General features: G+C 48.5%; 1 long non-coding RNA gene across 1 annotated transcript in view; it reads right to left on the bottom strand.

Annotated features, from left to right (window-relative positions):
• LOC132542034 (uncharacterized) overlaps positions 1-26,673 on the bottom strand; it is a 460,964-nt gene that overhangs the window by 237,489 nt on the left and 196,802 nt on the right. The gene's annotated exons all lie outside the window — the stretch shown is intronic.

The raw sequence follows: 26,673 nt of genomic DNA, 5'->3' as shown, positions 1-26,673 counted from the left end.
GAAAGACAGACACCGGCAGACCTGCTTCACCACCTGTGAAGCGACTCCCCTGCAGGTGGGGAGCCGGGGGCTCAAACAGGGATCCTTGTGCAAGTCCTTACTCTTCACGCTATTGTGCGCTTAACCCAGTGTGCTGCCGCCCGGCCCCCTGGGCTAACTTTTTCAATATAGCAACAAAGACACCACAGCACAGAGGCTTTCTCCAATGTGGTGGAGGTCTAGGCTTGAACCTGGATCACTTATGGCAAAGCAATAAACAACAAGAAATTTTCATCTACCTAAAAATGCAAAAAAAAAAAAAAAAAAAAAGTTCACCTACTAGACTTGTAAAGATGACAATGACAGAGAAGCTGAGGTGGGAGTAGACACCAGTTCAGCAGATGGATGGTAGGACTCTCCCTGCCTACTGTCCCAAGTGGCCAAGGCCACACCGTCAGAGCCATAAAGGAGAGGGCCCTTTGCACCTGCTGTCTCCTTTCTAGAAATTCTTCCATAGAAGAATTAGCCAACAAGCCGAGATGTATCTTTGATGGCTCTAGAGACCTTGAAAACATTCACATGAGGGAATTCATGGCAATTAAATTAGGTACCTAAGACAATGATGCATGTATGTACACACACACACACACACACACACACACACACGTGCGTGTTCTGAAAACACACATTTTGGGGGTCGGGCGGTAGTGCAGTGGGTTAAATGCACATGGTGCAAAGCACAAGGACCGGCATAGGGATCCCAGTTCGAGCCCCCGGCTCCCCACCTGCAGGGGAGTTGCTTCACAGGCAGTGAAGCAGGTCTACAGGTGTCTATCTTTCTCTCCCCCCTCTCTGTCTTCCCCTCCTCTCTTGATTTCTCTCTGTCCTATCCAACAACAAGCAACATCAACAACAACAATAATAACCACAACAAGGCTACAACAACAAGGGCAACAAAAGGGGGGAAAAAGGCCTCCAGGAGCAGTGGATTCATGGTGCAGGCACTGAGCCCCAGCAATAACCCTGGAGGCAAAAAACAAAACAAAACAAAAACATTCTCAACATTTTACAAAGCCAAGACTTGTAAGTAATGCCAAACAATTCCATTTATGTAAGAAAACATAAATCTAACCTATTGGAAAGCCTGACAAAATGTGCAGTAAGATATTAGCATTGCTCATGACAGGCTCTGAAATTATGGAGGATTTTTCTCTCTGTTTATCTGTATTTTGAATTTTTCTTAAAGAATTGCAAGTACTTAAATAATAAAGAGGAAAATACTTTTTTTTTAGTGTTCTATTGTACGGGTTTGCTTTTACAGCGTTTGTTTTTCAATTGGTCATAGGGTTTGGCTTTCTGGGCTGCAGGCTGGACTGTGAGGCAGGTTTCCTGCTTGGGAAATTGTGTTTTTCCAGGTTGCCTTAGAGGCAGTGGGAGTTTGGAACAAACAGGAGCTGCGCTATCTCATGGGGCTCTGGCCCTAGGGAGCTCCCTGGGCCTGGGTCACCCTGCTTTACTGCCCAAAGAGCCCCACGTGGCAGCTTTGCCACTCTGGCCAGGCCGCAAACCTCACTGCACTCTGAACACCATGTGGGTCTATGCACTCAATTCTACTCATACTCAGGTGGCTGCAAAGTGAGCTTCTGTTGTCGCCAGTTTCCCTCCACCCCCTGCAGAGCACACACACACACACACACGCACACGCACACGCACACTGGGAGAGACACGTGACCCAGGCCTGGCCAATTCCAGCCTTCAGTCCCTGATGCTGTGATTGGGTCCCAGGTTGGGCAGATACCCCAACTGAATCCAGAGAAGCTCTGTCCCAAGACTTTTGCTACTACAATATAGGAAGAAAATTTCCCTTTTTTCTGGAGTTGCTGGAAGAAGGGAGTATTAGTCTGGAGCTGCAGCTGGCGCTTCTGCAGTCCTGTCAAGAGCCTTGTGAGAATACAGTCCTCAGATGTTTTGTCCCCTTGTATAGCTAGCTAGTTTGAGGCCAACTTAGCCCAGACTTTATGTCACCTGAGACAAGAGAGTCACATGTTTTCACCATCACTGGAAGATGAGTTTCTGTCAATTACAACCAAATGAAGTGGAACTAAACAACTCTAGAGCTAGAGGGCAAGGGCTGGTGAAGCCCAGGCACAGGGCAGAGACAAGGTAGAGCCCTTCTTGGCCCTTCAGCATCCACAGGCCAGTGAGGGAGTGTCATAATTAAACAAAAGAACTTTTGCTGCTGCATGTTGCGTAAGGAGCTGGCTGCATGGTGGCTGGGAGCGGGTTTAAACAATTCAAGGCTTGATTAGGGTGACACGGGTACAGGACAAATATCTAGGTACTCAAAACAAGCAGTTATCAGCTGGGGTAGAGAGCACACTAGGCCCATAAAGTTCATGAGTCAGTTACCAGAAGTTCAGCCTGTGTTCAGCTGTTCCCGTCATCAGCAGTCTGGCGGATCCTGGGAAGCCTCAGCTGGGGTCACCGTATCCCACAGAAAGAGCCGGGAAAATCAGGGGAAAGAGTCGGCCAGATCATGAGTAATCAGCAAGGTTGTAATTCACACGTGTCCAAGTCCAGAGGAAGGACCATGGTCCCGCCATCTCTCTGTCTAGAATCCGAATCCTGTGCGGCGGCTCTCAGACACTGCCTGCTGCCCCAGCATCCAGTCACCCCATGTACTCGGGCAAAGAAGGCCCGACTTCCGGCCACTTGCAAGTTCCATCAGGAACCATCTCCAGCCAATTATATTATACAACAAGGGAGGACGAGGCTTCTTCCCAGTGACTGTCCTCCCTGGTGGTCTCCCTCCAGCCAGCCCAATAAGTCAGTCCCCTGTGAACTTCCATCTAGAAATTTCTGCAGTTTGGGTCTATTTCCCATGCAAAGTCCCTCCATGGACAAAAGAACAAGATGTTAATGTCATATTCCTCCTTCCAAAGCACTTGACTTCAGGTTCCACATTTCCTACTGTCGCTCATGGTAGTCTACACTCTGTGATTCTGTGTTCCCTACCACTATGTCTTAACATCTAAAGAATGTTTTCTTGGGAGTCGGGCTGTAGCGCAGCGGGTTAAGCGCAGGTGGCGCAAAGCACAAGGACTGGCATAAGGATCCCGGTTCGAACCCCGGCTCCCCACCTGCAGGGGAATCGCTTCACAGGCGGTGAAGCAGGTCTGCAGGTGTCTGTCTTTCTCTCCTCCTCTCTGTCTTCCCCTCCTCTCTCCATTTGTCTCTGTCCTATCCAACAATGACAACAATAATAATAACTACAACAATAAAACAACAAGGGCAACAAAAGGGAATAAATAAATAAAATAAATATTTAAAAAAGAGAATGTTTTCTTTAAAAGTTATTTGAGTAAAAGTAAGATATACCCCCCACACATACTTAACCTGTGTTACTTTTGGAAATTAGAATCTTTTTTTTTTTTTATTTGAGAAAGGAGACATTAACAAGACCATAGGATAAGAGGGGTACAGTTCCACACAATTCCCACCACCCGATCTCCATATCCCATCCCCTCCCCTGGTAGCTTTCCCATTCTCTATCCCTCTGGGAGCATGGACCCAGGGTCGTTGTGGGTTGCAGAAGGTGGAAGGTCTGGCTTCTATAATTGCTTCCCCACTGTACATGGGCGTTGATTGCTCGATCCATACTCCCAGTCTGCCTATCTTTTTCCCTCTTATCATGTAGCTGACTTGTCATTTTTTTTTTTCCATTTTGTGGATTTCCCTTTCACTCTATAGTCACCCTGATAAACAAACATTTAAATATTTAAAAATCCAGTCCAGGAAGCTGGGCAGTAGTGCAATGGGTTAAGTGCACATGGCACAAAGCACAAGGACCAGAGTAAGGATCCCAGTTCGAGCCCCCAGCTCCTCACCTGCAGGGGGGTCGCTTCACAAGTGGTGAAGCAGGTCTGCAGGTGTCTATCTTTCTCTTCTCCTTTCTGTCTTCCCCTCCTCTCTCCATTTCTGTCTGTCTTACCCAACAACAACAGCAGCTATGACAACAATAACAGCTAAAACAAGTGCAACAACAAAGACAACAAAACGGAAAAAATGGCCTCCAGGAGCAGTGGATTCGTAGTGCAGGCACCGAGCCCCAACAATAACCCTGACGGCAAAAAAAATTAAAAAATAAAAAAATTAAAATCCAGCTCAGTCTATCTTTTTTGTGGTTTTCATGACATGGCTAAGAAACCACTCTCAGAATCAACATCATGAAGATTTACTTCTCCACTTTCTTCTAAGAATTTTATGGTTTTATGTCCTTGAGCATTTTGTGTTGGCTTTTTAATTTTTTATTAGTGATTTAATAATGATTAACAAGATTGTAAGATAACAGGGGTACAATTCCACACAGTTCTCACCACCCGCGTTCCATGTCCCATCTCCTCCATTGGAAGCTTTCAATTTTTTTCATTTCTTTATTTTCTTCAGTTTTTTTAAATTTTTATTTATAAAATGGAAATACTGATAAGACTATAGTATAAGAGAGATACATTTCCACATAATGCCCACCCCAGAGCTCCATATCTAATCCCTTCCCTTGATAGCTTCTCTATCCTTTATCCCTCTGGGAGTATGGACCCAGGATCATTATGGGATGCAGAAGGTGGGAGGTCTGGCTTCTGTAATTGCTTCCCCACTGAACATGAGCATTGGCAGGTCAATCCACACTCCCAGCCTGTCTCTCTCTCCCCAAAGTGGGATCTAGAGAGGGAGGGCACCAGGACACATGGTGGGGACACATGGTGGGGTCATCTGCCCAAGGAAGTCAGTTTGTCATCATGGTAGCATCTGGAACCTGGTGGCTGCAGACTTGCTTCACCACTGGTGAAACTTCCATAGTGAGGACTAGGGACTTCTTCAGTTTTGTGTTTTGTTTTGTTCTGTTTTGCCTCCGGGGTTATCGCCAGGGCTCAGTACCTGCACCATGAACCCACTGATCCTGGAGGTTATTTGTTCCCTTTTGTTGCCCTTGTTGTCTAACATTGTTATGGTTATTATTATTGTTGTTGCTGTTGATGTAATTGTTGGATAGCACAGAGAGAAATGGAGAGAGGAGGGGAAGACAGAGAGGAGGAAAGACAGACACCTGCAGACCTGTTTCACCACTTGTGAAGTGACCCCCCTGCAGGTGGGGAGCTGGGGGCTTGAACCGGGATCCTTACTCTGGTCCTTGTGCTTTGTGCCATGTGCACTCAACCCGCTGTGCTACTGCCCGACCCGCTGCAGTTGTGTTTTTATTGAAGGGATTTAACTAACTTGAAGAAAGACATGTTTTAGTCCTGTTCTGTCTAGAAACACGAGGGGCTATCTGGTGTAATTGCTTCTCCGATGGACATGGATGTAGGCAGGTTGATCCATACTCCCAGCCTGTGTCTATCTTTCCCTAGTGAGGTAGGGCTCTGGAGAGGAAAGGTTCAGGACATATTGGTGAGGTCTTCTTCATGGGGAGGGAGGTCATGGTGGCATCATGGTAGCATCTGAACCTTGGTGGCTGAAAATTGTTCAATAAACAGGATTATGTTGATTTTTATATATGATGTGAGGTAAGGGTTCACACATTCTTCTGCATGTGGATAGACTGATTCTAGCCACCCAGGCAGCTCCCAGAACACTGAAGAGAAGACACTCACATTTTGCAAAAGACAGTTTTGCTAAATGCCAGGATCAGTTCAGGACAAGATGGTTTGGATCTGGGAGGATCAGAGAAGACAGGCTGGGGATGGGACAGGAATATCACGAGTAAACACAGGACTAAAAGAGGAAGATGGGAGTCAGGTGGTAGCACAGCGGGTTAAGCGCACATGGCACAAAGCGCAAGGACCGGCAAGGATCCCGGTTCGAGCCCCCGGCTCCCCACCTGCAGGGGAGTCACTTCATAGGCGGTGAAGCAGGTCTACAGGTGTCTATCTTTCTCTCCCCCTTTCTGTCTTCCCCTCCACTCTCCATTTCTCTATGTCCTATCTAACAATGACAACATCAATAAAAATAATAACTATAATAACAATGAAAAACAACAAGGACAACAAGAGAGAAAATAAATTAAATATCAACAAAAAAAAAGAGGAAGACTTAGCAAGAAATGGGGTGGACGGGCACTGAAAGGAAAGGACAGGGATATGGAAGGGGAGAGAGCCCACCATTAGCCACAGTGAAGGGTCAGCTAACGTAGGGGCCTGAAGCTGAGAAGTGGGGCTAAGACAGGAGGCAGAGGAAGACCTGGCCCCAGGGATTCCTCACCCACTCTGCCTCTCCAGCACTGAGGATAAAGATACTCAGAATGAGACAAGGGCTTAAAGTGCATGAACAACAGTTATTAGTTCCTGGGAAGGAACATGCCATCCCTCACTTGAGAACAACAGGTGTTGAAGGGTACACGTCACCATGTGCGTAGCCCACGGACTGAGCCCACACGGCAGTACAATAGCACCCAGGAAAGCCCCACAGGTGGATACAATGCTGAGATATCTGTCTCTACCTCTCTATCTGAGGTGAAACTAATGGAGGAGATATATATATATACCCAGGATAGGCAAATCTGTAAGGTCCTAGCACCACAAAACAATATGGACCCTCTTCGGGCAGCATAGCACAGTGGTCAGGCTCAGGAATTCAGAGACCCACTTGTCAGAGTTCAGCTCCTGGATCCACTTAAAATAACTGCGATCTTAGCAAGCCACTTCCCCTCTAAACCTCTGGAGCTCAGATCAGAATAGGAAGACCTGGAATGGGATGGAGGGAGAGGGGGAGTAAAGTAATTCAAAATGCTCAGGTAATACCTAGCACATGCAAATATCAAGTATCAGCTAAAACCTTATGTCTGAGAAAAACTAGAGCTACCCAAAATGTCTAATCAGTCATTTTTAGAATCATTCTCATATTTACATTTATTTATTTTTAAATATTTATTTTTATTTATTTTCCCTTTTTTGCCCTTGTTGTTTATTATTGTTGTGGTTATTATTGTTGTTGTTGATGTCATCACTGTTGGATAAGACAGAGAGAAATAGAGAGATGGGGAAGACAGAGAGAGGGAGGAAGCTTTGTGTTGTCTTTATCTCTCTCTTTTCTTTTCTTTCCTTTTCACGTCTTTTTTAGAATTTTTATTGTCACCAGGGTCTTTACTGGGGCTTAGTGCCTGCACAACGAATCCACTGGCTTCCCCCCCATTCTCTTTATTTTTTTTATTTGATATGATAGAGAGCAATTGAAAGGGGAGGGGAAGATAGAGAGAAAAGACACCTGCAGCACTGTTTGATCACAGCTCATAAAGCTTCTCTCTACAGGTGGGGAGCTTGAATTCTGATCCTTGCACGTGGTGATATGTGTGCTTTACTTTAAGTCTGGCCCCTGTCTCTATCACTCTATCTGAAAAAAAATTGATCTAGAGGAGTGAAGTCCCAGTGACAACAAAATAATGTGTGAACCCCAGTGATAAAAAGGAGGATGGGAGTCAACAAAAATAAGAATATGATAGGAAGGTAGAGTGTATACCTGCATGAGCACAACATCCAGTAAAGCCTCGAAAGTCTAGGCATTTTAATTTAGGTCTGTTCCTGGCCCAGGACAAGGGGTGAGGGCAAAGGCCACGCTATTGGCTTGACCTGAGCACAGTTGGGCTGCACTTGGCTGAGAGCCTGCCCTGGCAGGAAGCATGTGCTGCCGGAGTCCCCGACCCTCGGCGTCCGGGGGCCTCCGGGTCAGGGCTGCCCGACTGCCTGTCTGAAGGCTCCCAGGCAGACCCTGTGTGAGTGTCAACTTTGGGAGTGTGACAGCTGCCACCAGGCTGGCCTGTGGCCCATCTTACTGCTCAGGAGTCGTCATAGTAGGGAGGAGACTTGCTCAGGGATCCTTGCATGTTGTTGGAGGTGGAGCCCCATTCTGCCCTGGGCTCTTGCACACACACATACACACACACACACACACACACACACACACACACACACACACACACACACCTGACACACACACACCTGACACACGCACAGGGGCCAGGGGCCAGGGGCTGGGAGCAGGAGCCATGAGAGTCCAGGCTGTCTGAGGTGAGCGTCTGTCCCACTCCTGTTGGAGAGTCACATCCTCTGTTTGGTTGTGGGTGTGGGCCTGAGGCACCTCCTTAGGGGGAAGCTGGCATTGTGTTCTCAATGGCCGGTTGTGGAAAAAGTCACACGCAGAGCACCAAGTAAACAGAGACGGACTGCTCCGCCGTCATGGGAACCACAGGGTGGAGGTGGCAGTGGAGGCCAGTGCGGGAGGCCATGCTTGGCCCAGGCTCACCCTGGAGCCAGGAATCACCAACACAGATCTGATGGCCTCAGAGGCGGCCTAAAGAGATCTAGGGTGGACGAGGTCATGTGGTGAGCAAGGTCAGCCTGCCAGAGAAACTGTGGGCAACAGCAGGAATTGCCTGGACCTTGGTCAAAGTCAATGTCTAGAAGGTGAAGGATGAAGGTTGAAATTCCATAATGCTCCTCGAAATGGCAGTTCACAAGAGCAAGGAGGCATCAGCTCCCAGGTGTCTCTGAGTGAGGCTCCACGATGTGCTTTGCACTGTTTCGTTGAGGCCCTTCACCCACCCTGAGAATCCCGTATGACTTGGGAGACACAGGCAGGTGGGGAGCTGGGCGCTCGAACCAGGATCCTTAGGCTGGTCCTTGCACTTTGTGCCACGTGTGCTTAACCTGCTTCGCTACCACCCAACTCCCTCTTTTCTTTTTTTTAAACAATTTTTAAAAATATTTTTATTCGGGGGTCGGGCGGTGGCGCAGTGGGTTAAGCGCATGCGGCGCAAAGCGCAGGGGCTGGCGTAAGGATCCCGGTTCAAGCCCCCGGCTCCCCACCTGCAGGGGAGTCGCTTCACAGGCGGTGAAGCAGGTCTGCAGGTGTCTATCTTTCTCTGCCCCTCTCTGTCTTCCCCTCCTCTCTCCATTTCTCTCTGTCCTATCCAACAACGAATAGCGTCAACAATGGCAATAATAATAACCACAACGAGGCTACAACAAGGGCAACAAAAGGGGGAAAAGATGGCCTCCAGGAGCTTTGGATTCATGGTGCAGGCACTGAGCCCATGGAGGGAAAAAAATATTTTTATTCATTTATTTTTGGGTAGAGGCAGAGAGAAATCGAGAGGAAGGGGGATATAGAGAGGGAGAGAATCAGAAAGACACCTGCAGCCCTACTTCACCACTCGTGAAGCTTTCCTCCTACAGGTGGAGACTAGGGGCTTGAACCCAGGTCCTTGTGCACTGTAATGTGTGTGCTCAATCAGGTGTGCCACCACCTGACCCCCAGGAGGAGGTTCTTGACCTGGACTTCCAGGTTCCTGGCTGCAGATCAGCCCTTTCTCCAGTGTCAGCACCTTGACTGTCCTTGGGAGGCCACCCTCTGCCCTTGTGCTATCTCTTCTCTCATCTCTGTCAGTGTCTCTTTCCCCACCACCGGGGACCCGTTGCTCCACGTAGTCAGTTAACTGGAGCATTACAAGGACTAGTTAAGGAACAGGCACAACACCCATGTTCCATGGAAGTGCCTACCAAGTGAGAGTCAAATCGGAGATTTTTGATCCAGCCACGTTCACAGCTTTGGACTTGTAAACATGAGTCCTGCAGGACTGGATATGCCAGAGTGTTGCTCCCCCCACCTCCCCACAAGTAAAACAAAATCTTTAGCAAGACGACAAGAGGTTTATATATATATATATTTATTTTCCCTTTTGTTGCCCTTTCATTGTTGTAGTTATTATTGCTGTTGTTGTTGATGTTGTCATTGTTGGGTAGGACAGAGAGAAATGGAGAGAGGAGGGGAAGACAGAGAGGGGGAGAGAAAGACAGACACCTGCAGACCTGCTTCACCGCCTGTGAAGCGACTCCCCTGCAGGTGGGGAGCCAAGGGCTCCAACTGGGATCCTTCTGATGCCATTTTGCCACCACGAGGTGAGACCTTCTGGAGACCTGAGCCACCACAAAAGAAGCAAAGCTCAGGGCAGAAGGGGGGAGGGGAGGGCCTAATGACATTACTTGAGAACACTTGATTAAGACATTTCTTCAAGAAAAGATTTATTTAGGGGGTCAGGTGTAGTGCAGTGGGTATGTGCATGTGGCACGAAGTGTAAGGACCGGAGTAAGGATCCCAGTTCGAGCCCCTGGCTTCACCTGCAGGGGAGTCGCTTCACAGGAGGTGTAACAGGTCAGCAGGTGTCTATCTTTCTCTCCCTTCTCTGTCTTCCTCTCCTCTCTCCATTTCTCTCTGTCCTAGCCAACAATAATAACTACCAACAATAAAACAAGGGCAACAAAAGGGAAAATAAATAATAATAATAATAATAAATTTTTTAAAGATTTATTTTATTTATTACATATGAGATCTAGAGCTTCACAAGAGACAGACATAGAGAGAGAGGGGTGAAGAGAGAGAGAGAGAGAGGGAGAGAGAGGGGGAGAGAGAGAGAGAGAGCAAGAGAGAATGAGAACCACTCCGGACAAACCAGGAGCCTCAGGTTTCTGAGTCCAGTTCAGTGCTATACCAGTGGAGCCTTCTCCCAACTGCTGATTCAGATATTTCTGAAAGCATCATGAACCTTGAAATTGTTATTAAATTGAGCCAATAATTCCCCCTTTTTTTGCCTCCTCCACAGTTATTGCTGGGGGTCAGTGCCAGCACTACTAATTCACTGCTCCTGGTGGCCATTTTTTCCATTTTATTGGATAGGACAGAGAGAAATTGAGAGAGAAGGGGGAGGTAGAGAGGAAGAGATAAAGACAGACACCTGCAGATCTGCTTCACTGCTTGTAAAGTGCCCCCCCCCGACTCCTGGCAGGTGGGGAACCAAATACTCGAACCAGGATCCTTGCACAGGTGCCTTGTGCTTAGTACTATGTGCGTTTAACCTGATGCACCACTGCCCGGCCCCCTCAATAATTTCTTCTTTGTACTCCAGTCCACTTAAACTGAGCTTCTGCATTCTGCAGTTGAGAGAGGCCTGACTTGTGCGTCTCATCCAGCTCAGCTCAGACACTGTTGGACCCCAGGGAACATTCTGAATGCCCCTCTCCTTTCCTCTACAGGGTCACAGGAATGACCCTGCAGGTGGGGAGCTGGGGGCTCGAACAGGGATCCTTACGCTGGAATACCTTATTTTTGGATAGAGACAGAAATTGAGAGAGCGAGAGAGGGAAGGAGGGAGGAATAGAGAGAGAGCTATATAGAGAGACTCAGAGTACTACTTCACCACTTGTGAAACTTTCCACTCTGCAGGTAGGGAGTGGGGCTTCCACCCGGATCCTTGCACACTGTGACGTGTGTACACTAACAGGAGTTCCATTAGTTAACAAGCGTGCCCCAAAGCCTACCAGAACGCCTGTCTCCTCCCAGTCCACACAGGTAAAGATGGGTATCATCATTCTCATTGACTTTTGTTAGCTTCCTAGGCATATAAGCCTGGAGGCATTAACATGTCCTTTATGGCAGGAGAGAAGCTCTGCTTTGCCCAGCACCCACCTGCTGTGTGAACATGAGGGGACAGACTGCCCCTCCGGCACGGTCAAGCCACACAGGAGTCTAGCAGGACCCATGTCTTCTCTCAGCCCCGACAGAACTTGGCTTCAGGGGTCAAGTTCCCACTGGGGGTTCATGGTTCATCTCACAGGGCCCACCTTTCATCAGGAGTGCAGTGCCTCCCCTCTTCATTGCTATTTATTTATTTTTATTGCTACCAGGGTTATCACTAAGTGTGTGTGGGGGGGTTTGGTGCCTGCACAATGAATCCACCACTCCTCCCAGCGGCCATTTTTTCCTTTTTGTTTTTTATTCTGATAGGTCAGAGAGAGGTTGAGAAGAGAAAGAAAGAGAGGGAGAGAGAAAAAGAGAGACAACTGCAAACCTACTTCACTTTGTGAAGCTTCCCCCCTGCAGGTGGGGATGTAGGGGCTCGAACCCAGGTCCTTACACATGTGTGCTTTTTACTGGGTGCACCACTGTGCCCACCCCCACCCCCTGTGATTGAGTGTAAGTGGCCCAAGATGTCAAGTTGTTCCACCCAGCTGCACTCACGCTTGGCTAGGAGGTTGCATGCAGTCTTTATAGGAAACAGCATTTGTTCATAAATTAAGACCATAATTAATCACTTGGGCTGTAAGTGAGCTGTGTCTCTCTCCCTTTTCCTTTCTTTGTTCTCCTTGGGAAACCTCTGGTGGGAGGGTCAGCCTCTTGGTCTGCTGGCCTCCCTCCAGCTATTCCATCCAACTCGGGCAACTGGCACCTCCAACATTTCTGATTCGAACACAAGGTAGGCTACACTCCTCGCTTCTTCCACCCATTGAAGTGGGAGGCATGAGGCAGAGATCCAGGAGGAGCAAAACCACCCTTGTGGCCCTCTTTGAAGGAGAGGAGAGCCAGATAGCATCAGTTCTCCTCTGACCAAGACCACTACCTTTCCTGCCAGGCCTGGGACAGGTCTTAGGAGCTGACACCCAAGGCCATCTTTATGCTCAAGGTCGTAAGACAAACTGAGAACAGCAGCTGCAGGGCTCCATCCCACTCCCCCACTGAGTGGAAAGACAGACAGAGTCTCCTACACCACCATCACCCTTCCTTCTTCTTGCCCACTCTGTCTACAGAGCACATAGAGATGAATAAGACATGGATGGTGACTTCTCTGTAAGACTTGTTACCATGTGCAAAGCATAATAAGGGTCAATATCATGAAACTCATTCAGCATGTTTATGAGAGAGAGAGAGAAGAGAGAGAGAGAGAGAAGCACCACTTGCTTATTCACATGTGGTGTCAAGGATTGAACGCCGGATCTCATTGGTACAAAGCACACATTCTACCTGCTAAACAACTTCTCCAGTCCCTAAATGAAGTACTTGTAACTTCTCTGTCAGATCAGAAAGTCTGCATGTAGATAATCCCAGGCTGGTGGTCCAGGAAGTGACACAGTAAATATAACACTGGACTCTCAAGCATGAAGTCCCAAATTCGACCCCTGGCAGCACATGTACCAGAATGATAGATATCAGGTTCATTCTCTCTATCTATCTATCTCTATCTCTCTCCTTCTCTATCTTCTTCATGAATAAAAATAAGACTTACAAAATAGATAATCCCAGACTTGTTAGAAGTTCATCAATGTTTCTTCCTCTAAATGCCTCTTACTGATTTGGGCATGTGGGCTTCACATTCTAAAGCTGAATGCCTCATGGCCACAAAATAGCTACCACTGCCTCAACATCATAACTCTTCACAGGCAGGAGATGGGAAAATCAAAGGCCTCATGCTCAGTATATTTAAAAAATATCTTTGTTTATTATTTTTTATTGAATAGAGACAGAGAGGAATTTAGAGGGGAGGGTAAACAGAGAAAGAGAGTCAGAAAGACACCTGCAGTCCTGTTTCACCACTGGTGAAGCTTTCCTCCTGCAGGTGGGGTCCAGACATTTGAACCTGGGTCCTTGCTCACCATAATGTGTGTGCTTAACCAGGTGAGCCACTGCCTCATCCCAGTGCTCAGTATTTTATTTGGGAAGCTCCCAGCAGACATCCCCTCATACTTCACTGGTCACAGGAGGCCAAAGGGTCATTTCTCAGCCATCTGAAAATAGGAACCTCAGTATCTCCAGCAAAGAGGAAGAACATGACTGTGATCGACTTCAGCCATTCATGATTCATGTCCCTGGCCCGGGCACTTTATTGCCTGTATCAAAGTCAAGGTTCTATTAGCAAAGGGGGGGGGGCGCTTATTGGGTAACCAGCTAACAATGCCTTATACTTTGGGGGTGACGTTTTGTATGCTCCATTGTTTTACAGCTTGAAGGTGTGTATCAACTCGGTGTGGAGCAAGTCTCTCCTTGCCGTTTTCCCCAATAACAGATGTTCACTTCCTGTGTCAGCACCACATGCAATGAAGGTATACACGTTTCTTTTAGATATAATGCTGTTGAACATCTAATAGACTACAACATGGTGTAAGCATGGCTTTTATATGTACTGGGAACCCCAAACGTTTGTGTGACTTGCTTTGCTGCAGTGGTCTGAACCCTCAATAGCTCTGTATCTGCCTGCATTTTCTCAGCAGCCTATCTGTCCCACTTCACAAACGATGAAAGACATTTAATGACTTGCCAAGACCATACAACTAGTAACTTATAGGAGTCTGATGCTCCTAAGAATGTGATTTCTTTTTTAAAAAAAATCTTTTTTTTGGTAAGATTCATTTTACTTACTTCTTATAAGGGAGAGTTTTACACAAGAGAGAATCCAGATCACCACTTTGGTGCATGCAGCACTAGGGCCTGAACCAGGAGCCTCAGGCAAGCAAGTTTTGAGAGCTATCAGCTAATATCTTCTTAGGCAACCCTAGGAGTGTTTTGTTTGTTTGTTTATTTGCTTGTTCTTTGTTTTTTTTCTTCCAGGGTTATTGCTGGGGCTCAGTACTGACACTACAAATCCTCTGCTTCTGGCAGCCATTTTTTCCACTTTATTGGAAAGGATAGAGAGAATTTGAGAGAGGAGGGAGAGATAAGAGCGGGAAAGAGGAAGAGAGACACCTGCAGACCTGCTTCACCACTTGTAACGTTTCCCCCCGCAGGTGGGGAGCCGGGGCTTGAACCGGGATCATTCTGTGGGTCCTTGTGCTTAGTTCTATGTGCGCTTCATTGGGTGTGCCCCCTAGCTCCAAGAGTGTGTTCTTAACCACTATATGTGTTTAGTACCCACTGCTCAAGGTACCCCCACCCTCACCTTGAACTTCCTAAGGGATGGGACCATGGTTTCTTCAGCTTTTTTTTTTTATTTTTTTAAAATATTTATTTCATTTATTTATTCCCTTTTGTTGCCCTTGTTGTTTTATTGTTGTAGTTATTATTGTTGTTGTCGTTGTTGGATAGGACAGAGAGAAATGGAGAGAGGAGGGGAAGACAGAGAGGAGGAGAGAAAGATAGACACCTGCAGACCTGCTTCACCGCCTGTGAAGCGACTCCCCTGCAGGTGGGGAGCCGGGGTTCGAACCGGGATCCTTATGCCGGTCCTTGTGCTTTGCGCCACCTGCGCTTAACCCGCTGCGCTACAGCCCGACTCCCCAGCTTTGTTTTTTAACAGTGTCTCTCAATCAACAGAAGCCCAAATGGTTTTGATACTTGCTGTTTTGTAATATGTTTTAATACTGAGCATGCAAGCTTGCCAATGCCACCTTTGAAAAATCTCCTCTGTATTGTTTTTCACTTCCCCATGCTGGGTTCCTGAAGTCCTGGGAAGAACTCCAACCTAAATATCACCCATGATGGAAATTTGAGGCAAGTAAAGGAGGGTGAAAGACTAATTGAGGCCCCGAAGAGTGTCAGTTCCTCATTAACTGTGGAGCCATGGAAAAATTCTTTGTCCCCGCCCATTGGCTTCTTGCCTCCAGGATCTGGGTGGGTATTGACCTTGGCTACTTTCCCAGCCAGGTCACAGACAGTCTGAGCAGAGCTGGAGAGTCCTGGAGAACCAGAGGCAGAACCAAGTTGGGTTGTTGGGAGTGGGCAGAAGACGGCCTAGAGCACTGCAAGTGTCTTGTGAGCCCACTGGGCCACTCTGCACACTGTCTCACTCGGCATTCACAGGGAGATGGGGGCCGGCACACACACTTGCATTTCATAGTTGAGAAAACCGGGTTCTGAGAGGTGAAGTCACTTGTCCAAGGTCACATGGTGGAGCTGAGATTTAAAACGAAAGCCTGTGGGGACTAGGTGGTGGCATACCCGGTTGAACACACATTGTTATGCACAAAGACACAGGTTCAAGCCTCCAGTTCCCACATGCAGGGCAATAGATTCACAAACTATGAAACAGTGCTACGGGTGTCTATCTCTCTCTCCCTCTGTCTCCACCTCCCCCTCAATTTCTCTCTGTCCTAGCAAATAAAAGAAGGGGGGAGGGGGAAATGGCTGCTGAGAGTGGTGGACTCATTGTGCAGGCACCAAACTCCAGTGATAACCTTGGCGGTAATAAAAACAAACAAATTAATAAAGCCCATGGACTTCCCCTGCAGGCTTCGCTACGCCAGGGACCTTGAAGAGATTGCTGAGAGGGGGCACACAAGTCGTGGCACACCTGGCTAAGTGCTCACATTACAATGCGCAAGGATGCAGGTTCAATCTTGCAGGGGGGATGTTTCACGAGTGGTGAGGCAGGGCTGCAGGTGTCTTTCTGTCTCTCTCCCTCTCTTTCTCCTCTTCCCCTTTCAATTTCTCTCTGTCTCTATCCAATAATAAATAAGTTAAAATATTAAAAAAAAGAAAGAGAGATTGTTGAGAGCATGTTGGGGACCCATACCCCAGGTAGGTCTCACCAGGTCTTGGGGGCAGAGCCACCGAGTGGGACCTGGGTGGGAGCCAGCCCTACAGACTGCAGCACCACACCCAGAGAACTTTCTGACCATAGCACCATGGCTAACGGTTTGAGTACTGAGGCCAGTGGTCAGGCTGAAGACCCTGCCTGCTCTCCCAGGCACCAACTGTGTGTGGCCTTTACCTCCCTGTACAAAGCTATCTCGTTGGGCCATGACAGGACCTGCTCAAATGACTGCTTATAAAGATGAATCATGCATCCAACCACTCAGTCAGTGCCTGCTGTGCTCTGTGACCTTGAACCCTCAGAACTGACAGTGCTGCTAGGAGGCACCAAAGATAGACCTCCCTTCAGATTCCATCCGTCCCTCTGCAGAGCAGTAGGCTGAGCCTGGAGGGCCTGGGCTGATTTGGGTGTGCAAATGAGGGCAGTGAGACCCCAGGGAATCAGAGGCAAATGGAGTCCAACTTGCAAATGAGGGCATTTCCATAGAGTGCCGCTGCTGGAAGGCAGGAGATGGAGTCCAGCTGCAGTGCCCCTCCCTGTCCCACCTCTCCATTCTGGGATTCTAGGCCTGCCCACACTCACCAGCCGGTCACCTGCAGGCCATCTGTCTGCTGGGCCTGGGCTGGGGCTCCTGTATGTCCGGGCCTCAGGGAGAGAGCACAGAGGACTAGAGGACACGCCAAGGTCACCCACAGGGCTTTCCTTGAAGCTGAGAGCATAGCCCATTCATCCTCGTAGAGGTTGGCCACTGCCCAGGCGTCAGGTGTCTTGGGCACTGTGCCCGGCTCTGCCACACTGGGGATCAGGGGCCTCTGCCAACTTCCTTAACCCCTCTGGGTTCCCGGGCCCCACCTGGGGACCTGGAAAGCACCCAGAGCTCTGGGCCGACCTGGCAGGGTGCAGTGCTAGGCTCTATGCCACAATGGCAGGATATCCCCAGGGAGCTGGGCTGATCGCCACATAGGGAACACCGGGGTGGAGACCTGGCAGCACTGCAGAGGCCCCAAAGGGCACTGAGGAGGGAAAGTCAGGACAGCTGGGCCTCGAGAGGGCCAGGAGTGGGCTAGGGTTGTCAAGGAGACTGTGACACAGGCATGGAGAGCCCACAGATGCTGACCTCAGTTTGGCTTCTGCCTCCAGCCTGGGAGCCATGGGAAGAACTCTATCTCTTGCCATTTTGTGAGGATTCTGCTTGACCCTCAGAGCTACAGGCCCACCCAGAGCAGAGGGGAGGGGACTTCCCAGACTCCCAGAGCAAAGGTGGTCCCAGGAGGCTTAGTCTTGACTGACAACTTGGCCAGAGGATATCTGGGTGAGACTGCGCCAGTTCTTGCATGGGGGGGGGGGGGGAGGGGCTCAACCTTGCCCTCAGGTGCCCCCAGGCCAAAGGCCTCTTCTCCATTCCAGGGAGCATGTCCCCAACTTCACATTCCCTTTCAAGCTGTGCCTCAGGCTCACAAGCCCAGTCAGGGAGAATAATTTACAAAGCAAATGGGAGGGATGTGTCTGATCTTCTCAGAACCCAACCATGAGTGGAGGCCTTGCAGGCAGGCCTGGCCTGGGATGACTGTCACCAGCCCCCCACCCTGCGCAGAAGATGCCCACACCCCCCCTCACTGGTTAGGGAGGTGCTAAGCCCCACCTAAGACCTACCAGACACTGTGACTGGGAAACCGCAAAGAGCTAGTGAGGACCTCAACAAGCAGTGTGACCCCAACAAACTCCAGTCCCCCCTGGGCCTTAAGCCCCAGCCATCCAATGGCAGTGTGGACAACAACGTAGCCCCCAATGGGAACGGCACAGCTCGTGCACATGGTGGGACTCATTCACAGACTTCTCTGCCTTTCCAGTGTTTGTATTCATTTCCTTTTCTTCCTTTATCACGTGGGCTAGAGCCCTCTCCTCTAGCTCATACTTCTCAGAGTCTAGTGCCAGACTGAACACAGGGCACTACATTTCAAAATGGTTGCTGTAGTGGCCCAGGAGGTGGTGCAGTGGGTAAAGAATTAAGACTCTAAGGGGGCTGGGTGGTGGCACACTGGGTTAAGTGCACATAGTGGGAAGTGCAGGAACCAGCATAAAGATCCTGGTGCAAGCCCCCCGGCTCCCCACCCCCACCAGCAGGAGGTGGCTTTACAAGCGGTGAAGCAGGCCTGAAGGCGTCCATCTTCCTCTTCTCCTCTCTGCCTTTCCCTCCTCTCTCAATTTTTCTCTGTGCTATCCAACAATAGAAATTGGAAAATGGCCACCAGGAGCAGTGGATTCATAGTGCAGGTACTGAGTCCCCAGGGGGGGAAAAAAAAATTAAGATTCTCAAGTAAGAGGTCCCAGATACAATCCCAGGCATCACATGTGCCAGAGTGATGCTGTGTTTTTATTTATTTATTTATTTATTTTCCCTTTTGTTGTCCTTGTTGTTTTATTGTCATCGTTTTTTTTTTAAATATTTTATTTATTTATTTATTCCCTTTTGTTGCCCTTGTTGTTTCATTGTTGTTGGATAGGACAGAGAGAAATGGAGAGAGGAGGGGAAGACAGAGAGGGGGAGAGAAAGGTAGACACCTGAAGACCTGCTTCACCGCCTGTGAAGTGACTCCCCTGCAGGTGGGGAGCCGGGGGCTCAAACTGGGATCCTTACACCGGTCCTTGCACTTTGTGCCATGTGTGCTTAACCCACTGCGCTACCGCCTGGCCCCCTTGTCATAGTTATTACAGTTGTTGTTATTGATGTCATTGTTGTTAGATAGGACAGAGAGAAATAGAGAGAGGAGGGGAAGACAGAGAAGGGGAGAGAAAGACAGACACCTGCAGACCTGCTTCACCTCCTGTGAAGTGACTCCCCTGTAGGTGGAGAGCCAGGGGCTCGAACTGGGATCCTTACACCGGTCCTTGTGCTTTGCGCCACATGCACTTAACCTGCTGCGCTACCGCCCGACTCCCAGATGCTCTGGGATTTTTGTTCTATCTCTCCATACTTTTTTGTCTCAAATTGAATAAATATTTTAAATTTAACTTCACTTTTCTTTTTTTTTTTTTTTCCTCTTTGAGGGTTTTCACTGGGACTTGGCAGTATGACTCCACTGCTCCTGGCGGCCATTTCCCCCCCATTTCATTGCATAGGATAGAGAGAAATTGAGAGAGGAGGAGGGAGATAGAGAGGAAGGAGAAAGACAGACACCTGCAGACCTGCTTCACCCTGCAGATGGGGAGCGTGGGCTCGAACCTGGATCCTTACACTTAGTACTATGTGTGCTTAACTGGGTGCACCACCACCCGGCCCCTAACTTCACTTTCTTTTTTACCAGAACACTGATCAGCCCTGGCATATGGTGGTATGGGGGTGGGGGGGAATAGGGGGAGATTAAATCTGGGACTTTGGAGCCTCAGTCATGAAATTTGTTTTTTGGGTTTTTTTGTATAACCATTATGTTATCTCCCCCTCTGAATTAAAAAAATCTTTAGAAAGAAAGAACAATATCAGAATTTTTAAAAAAAAAGTGGAGAGGGGAGGATGCCCCAGATGCAGTTGCAGCCTCAGGAGAATCCCCCAACCAGAGGCCACCTTTAAGATGGCTCTTGTGTACCTTGGAGGCCGGGCAGTGACTCAGATGCAGCTCCTACCTGGAAAGGATGCATGAGGCAGGTGCTGCAGATGCTACAGGTGGGCCAAGAAGGAGGAGCACACAAGTGCTGGACTACTGTGGAAGTGCAAGTTCACCAGCTCTTGAGGGGTCTAGGAGGACTTCTTGGAGAAGGCAGCATTTCTTTCTTTTTATTCATTTATTTTCCCTTTTGTTGCCCTTGTTGTTTTTTATTGTTGTTGTAGTTATTATTGTCATTTATGTCATTGTTGGATAGGACAGACGCTAGAAGAAGAAGAAGGACAGAGAGAAATGGAGAGAGGAGGGGAAGACAGAGAGGAGGAGAGAAAGATAGACACCTGCAGACCTGCTTCACCGCCTGTGCAGTGACTCCCCTGCAGGTGGGGTGCTGGGGTCTCCAACCAGGATCCTTGAGCTTTGCCCCACATGCGCTTAAACTGTTGCGCTACCGCCCGACTCCCTGAAGGCAGCATTTCAATCTGGTTTTGAAAAGTGAGGAGGGTTCAGATACATATACCAAGCAAACAAGTTTCCCAGCACAGCTAGCAGTATGGGGCAATGTTATTTTTTGCGGGCTGGCTTCACGGGCGGGTGGAAGGGAGGGAGGCAGGAACACTTGGGGAGGGAATGGAAGAGACAAAAAGGTCAAAAGAGGGCCAGGTGGTGGTATACCTGGTTAAGTGCACATATCACCCTGCGCAAAGACCTGGGTTCAAGCCCCCACTGTCCACCTGCAGGAAGAGCACTTCATGAGCAGTGAAGCAGGTCTGCAAGTGTCTATCTTTCTCTCTTCTGCTCTATCTCCCCTCTTCTTTCAATTTCTCTCTGTCCTGCCAAATAACATAGAAAGGAAAGAAGGGGGGGAGACAGGTCAGAGTAGCTCAGGAGAAGCCACATGGACAGGGGCATGAGAACAAGGCTGGTGAGCTGAGGTGCTTAATCTTGATTGGGGAGATCACAGGGAGCTATGACAGGCACTTAAACTGAAGATTAACAGCATAAGAGCCAGGTGGTGGCGTATCTGGCTGAGTGCACTTACTACCATGTGCTCAACCCCTGTTCCCATCTGCAGGGGGGAAGCTTCTTAAGGGGTGAAGCAGGTCAGCAGTTGTCTCTCTTTCTTTCTCCCTCTCTATTTCTCTCTCCTCTCTCAATTTCTCTCTGTCCTTTCCAATAAAACAAATAAAAAACATTTTAATATCCCATTTTTAAATGTTTTAATTTTTTTGTTGTTGTTTTTTTTGCCTCCAGGGTTATTGTGAGGGCTGGACTCCCTAAATGTTTTATTTTAATGACAGAAATACAGAGAGAAAGATCACAGCACTTCTCAGCTCTGGCTTATGGTAGTATTGGGGATTGAACCTGGGACCTCAGAGCCTCAGGCATAGAAATCTTTTGAAAAACCATTCTGGTGTCTCCCCAGCCCAAATAAAAAATGTTTTTAAAGATTTATAACGAGAAAAAAGAAAAAACAGAGGGAATAACGCATGACTGCTTTAGCCAGAGGCATGGTGTGTGCTTAACCGGGGACTGCTTCATGAGCAGTGAAGCAGGGCTGCAGGTGTCTCATTCTCTTCCCCTCTCTATCTCCCCTCCCCTCTCAATTTCTCTTTGTTCTGTCAAATGAAAAATAGAAGGAAAAAAATCCACAAACAAACAAGGAAAAAGTAGGCACCAGGAGCAGTGGATTCGTAGTACAGGCACCAAGTCCCAGAGATAACCCAGGTGGGGGAAAAAAAAAAAAGTCATGGTAGCAGCAACAAGAGAAGGCAGGTCTGGAAGGAGCAGGCCCACCCTCATGTGATGTGCTTACCCCTTTCTGAGGTCCAGAGGGTGTCTCTCTCTACCCTTGGGAGAGGACAACTTCCTCTCCTCAGCCTGGCCGGGGGAGATAAGGTGGCAAGGACAGGAAGTTGCCTCAGGGAGCTGAGGAGTGAGTAGCCCGGCCCAAGCCCCCCACACCTACCCAGTGCCGGGTGCCCCAAGAGAAATGAGTGCAGGGGGAATGGAGCCCAGGCTCCTGGAGCACAGATGAGTGGGCCCCAATCATCCTGAGCCTGCTCAAAGCCCTGGGTCCCTGCCCTGCCCCACTACTGGCATCTGGATTCCTGGTCTCTAGTCCTCGCAGGCAAGAGTACTTCTCACACACACACCTGGAAGCGGCTCAGAGTTTTCTTGCCTTAACTCAGTCATTCAAACTATCTCACTGAAGTGTCCTGGGAAGCAGGTGGCTAGGGGTGGGCGGGTCTGAGCACTCAAGGGTGTCTGCACACACGGAGAGAACCCCAGGGCATTGTCAGCCAGATGGGCCACCAGGCTGCAGATCTTAAAGACTAGTCAGAGCGGGCACTGAAAGCTGGCAGGGGCTCCAAGCAGAGAGGACAGCATGAGCAAAGATCAAGAGGTCAAGAGGCTTCCTTTGCTTATGCTGGAAATCAGCTGGGTGGTAACCGTGGGTGGCAGGAAGTGGTTAGAAGAGGAGAGGGGGCTGAAGGAGAGGCCTGGTAGGCTGTGGAGGCTGGACACCCCTCAAGGTTAACCCCAGGGTTAAGAGAGGTGAGGGGGTCCCCCATGTTAGAGCACAGGGAAGGCTAGACGTGCATTAGGCCTCAGTTCCCAGTGGGGCTTGGGACCAGGAGGGTGCCTCTAAGCTGAAAGGCTGAGATTAAAACCCAGAGAGAGAGAGAGAGAGAGAGAGAGAGAGAGAGAGAGTATTCTCAAGGTAGCAGCAGATAGGAAGGTTTCCCAGTCATAATAGCTTTCTCCCCATGCACAGCTCCAGAGGGCAGCTGTCAAAGCAGCAGGACTGGGGGCTAAGACAGTGGGTCCTCAAAACTGCTACTTGGGAAAGGAACAGCAGGGCCCAGGTGACCTTCATCGCCCCCAAGAAGAGGAAGTCAGGTTTCCGTTTGCATTTCTAGTCAAACCCATATACAAACCAAAGTGAGGTAATGTGTGTGTGTGTGGGGGGGGGCAACCATCCCCAGCCCACACCCACCCCCATCTCTAAGGACCACAGCTGCTTCAGCCTCTCCCACTGAGGACACTGACTAGACAGGTGGGGGAGAGGATGAGAGCTGAGGTCCAGAGATGGGCAGGCAGCTCTGAGGTGTCACAGCCAAGTCAACTTTGCACAGGCTGTTCATTCTCCTGTTCCTCCACATTTCAGCAGGAGGGTCACTTCTTCCAGGAAGTCTTCCCTGACCTGACTGGGAAAAGAGAACAGCTCCTCCACCCCCCACCCCCCCACACACACACTGTGTTCTCCCAGCACCTCTGTGCACTCTACGATCAGCTTCTGTGTGTGGGTACTGGACTAAACAACTTGTTCCTTCTCCACTGTGAGTGCCGAGGGAACAAAGACCATCTGGCCAGGGCCTGGCACTGTGCCTAGTGACTTCTGGGTCCTTGATGAATATTTTGGAAGGAAGGAAGAAGGGAAGAAGGAAGGATGAACCGCTGAGGTCTTCCCTGAGGTCTTGTTCAGAGCCAGTCAAAAGTGTGTGGGACGTGTGTGAGCACCCAGGGTTGGGGCGGCCTAGGGAATGAGTTTCCAGAGTGGGAAGAAATGTTTTTATTGTTGTTATCATGGGGGTGTCACTGCTCTGAGCTGCCTTTTTTCATATAGAAAGATACAGAGGGAGAGAAGGAAAGATACTGAAGTTTCCCTCAGTGTGTGTGTGTGTGGGGGGGGGTGCTGGGCTCCAACCTGGGTCCATGTGCATGGCAAAGCAGGCGCACTATGCAGGTGAGCTATCTTGCTGACCCAGTGCGGTGAGAAACTTTAGGGGGAGGAACCGGAAGAGCAGTCTAGGCCAGGGAACAGCATAAGCGAAGAGAATGTGCAAAGCCACTTTGGGGGATTTTTCAGGAGAGTGATTTGCCTGGATAAGTAGGGGTCAACTTTGAATACTAGATTGAAGAGATCGAAGCTCGTCGTGCCAGTAATAGGGAGCTCAGGAAGGTTCTTGACCAGAAGGATGAGAGGTGCACAGAGCGAAAAGCACAGGAGTGAAAGCACAGGCTGAGTCAGGCAAACTTGGTGTGTACAGGTGAGTCTGGAGGCCAGAAGGCCAGGGAGAAGGAGGCTGGGAAGGTTCTGCCTGAGAGAGGAGGTGGGGCCTGAGCTCAGGCAGTGCTGCCAACGTGAGGGTGGAGCCCACAGAGCACCCTTCTCAGCCTGGTCCAAGTTCTATTGACACTGAGCTTTTGGGGGGGGCACTTAGAGACTCATGTGGGGTGTTAGGAGACTCAGCTCTGGAAGCAGACTAGCCCAAGTCTGACTCTAAGCTGAGTGCCCTTGCAGAAGCCACCTAAACTCATGAAGTTTTCCAGAACCTTCCTTCATCTAGAAAAGGAGAACAGGTAGTTATAGGATTTGAAGGGCCCAGTGTAAAATGGATCTACGGGGAGCGGGGGGGAGTTCATCCCTATTTGTATGAGTTTATCTATGTAAAATGGATCTCTGATGAGGATCTCTTGTTAATGTCTTAGATGCATTCTAGATTGAGAAGCTCACACTATTTCCCATAATGAAAACCTTTCAAACATTTAATAATGCAACCTGAGGTGTTACACAATGGTCAGAGTGACAGACTTGCAAGCATGAGGTCCTGAGTTCAATCCCTGGCACTGCATGTGCCGAAGTGATATTCCGGTTCTCTCTCTCTCTCTCTCTCTCTCTCTGTCTCCTCTCTGTCTCTCTCCTCTCTCTCATAATTTTTTTTCCAGATAGAGATAAGGAGGGAAAGAAACCACAGCAATGAAGCTTCTACCAAGACAATGTGGGCCTGGTTCTAACCTGGGTTGGACACATGGCAAAGCAGTGCACTACCCAGGGAAGATACTGTGTTGGTCCAAAAATGAATCCTTTAAAGTAAATTAATAGGGAGGGGCTGAGTGGTGGCACGCACCTGGTTGAACGCACACATTACCATGCGCAGGGACCCAAGTTCGAGCCCCCGCTCCCTATCTTCAGGGCAGATGCTTCACAAGTGGTGAAGTAGGTCTGTGGGTGTCTCTCTTTCTCCACCTCTATCCCCCCAACCCTTCCAATTTCTCTCTGTCCTACTAAGTAAACCAGAAACAAATGGAATAGGGACCAGTGAAACAGCTCACCTTCTTAGCGCTGCTGCCTTGTCATATGCGTACATAGGTTCAAGCCCAGCTCTCACTGTATTGAAGGAAGCTTTGGTGTTGTGGTCTCCTCTACTCTTTCTGCCTCTATTTAAAATAAAGTAAAACAAAATAAGTAACGTGTTTAATAGGATGAATTTTAAAAGATTTAAAAATTTGTGACTCCATGTTAAAAAGAAAGTGCTAATTAAAGTTATTAAAACATAAAGACTTTTTAAAAAAATGTTGTTACTGTGTTAAGCCCATATGGTGATAATAATTTTAAAAATTTATTTGTTGGGAGTTGGGCGGTAGCGTGGCAGGTTAAGCGCATGTGGCACAAAGTGCAAGGACTGGCGTAAGGATCCCGGTTCGAGCCCCCGGCTCCCCACCTGCAGGGGGGGTCTCTTCACAAGTGGTGAAGCAGGTCTGCAGGTGTCTATCTTTCTCTCCTCTCTGTCTTCCCCTCCTCTCTCCATTTCTCTCTGTCTTATCTAACAACGACGACATCAGTAACAAGAACAACTACAACAACAATGAAAAACAACAAGGGCAACAAAAGGAAAATAAATATTTAAAAAAAATATTTATTTATTGCCACTAGGGTTATTATGGCTGGGGCTCGGTGCTGGCACTATGAGTTAATGGCTTCTGAAGGCCAATATTTTTTCTTCTTTTTATTTGATAGAGAGATAGAGAGGGAGAGAGATAGATACCTGAAGACCTGCTTCACCAATTGTAAAGCGTCCCTGCGATAGGTGGGAAGTGGAGGGTTCTCAAACCCATGTCCATGTGCACAGTAGTATGTGCGTTGAACTGGGTGTGCCACCACCCGGCCCCCGGAGGCTTTTTTTTCTTTTGTGGTCTTCCTCATAATTGGTCAAGATCATTTTTCATTTGCTATTTAAAATTCTAAGTAAAGAAAAATTCAGAGGCGGAGGGTAAATAGCATATGGTTATGCAAACAGACTCTCATGCCTGAGGCTCCAAAGTCCCAGGTTCAATCCCCTGCACCACCATAAGCAGAGCTGAACAGAGCTCTGGTTAAAAAAAAAAAGGAAAAAAAAAAGAAAAATTCAAATTAAAAATTTTAGCATATGTTTTACCATTCATTTTTATTTCATGCAACCCCAGTCGTAAATGCAAAACGAGAATTTCACTCATCTGTGTAGTCACTAAAATTTGTATTCCAAGGCTCACACATGCAAATGTGTCTAGTTTTGACCAGAACACTGGGGATCCTGCCCAACACTAGCCAAGTGTTTTCATTTCACTCAGTATGTGCTGGCTGGGGCTGTAAGATAAGGCCCAGTGTAAGGACAGCTGGGAAACCCTCATGCCCCCAATTCTGTATCCCAAACTAGCTGCTCCACAGCCCATGATGCAGTCCCTCCCCACAGCTGTTCCTACAATGATGCCAGAAACCATTCACTGCACATATACTACTTCTTTTTTTAAAATATTTATTTATTTCCTTTTGTTGCCCTTGTTTATTGTTGTAGTTATTGTTGTCATCGACATGGTCGTTGTTGGATAGAACAGAGAGAAATGGAGAGAGCAGGGTAAGACAGAGAAGGGGAGAGAAAGATAGACACCCGCAGACCTGCTTCACCGCCTGTGAAGCGACCCCCC

Source organism: Erinaceus europaeus, chromosome 12, assembly GCF_950295315.1.
Source record: "Erinaceus europaeus chromosome 12, mEriEur2.1, whole genome shotgun sequence".
In the NCBI taxonomy this organism is placed as follows: domain Eukaryota; kingdom Metazoa; phylum Chordata; class Mammalia; order Eulipotyphla; family Erinaceidae; genus Erinaceus; species Erinaceus europaeus.
The sequence above is the reverse complement of the archived record's forward strand: the minus strand, read 5'-3'. Positions and strand labels throughout refer to the sequence as shown.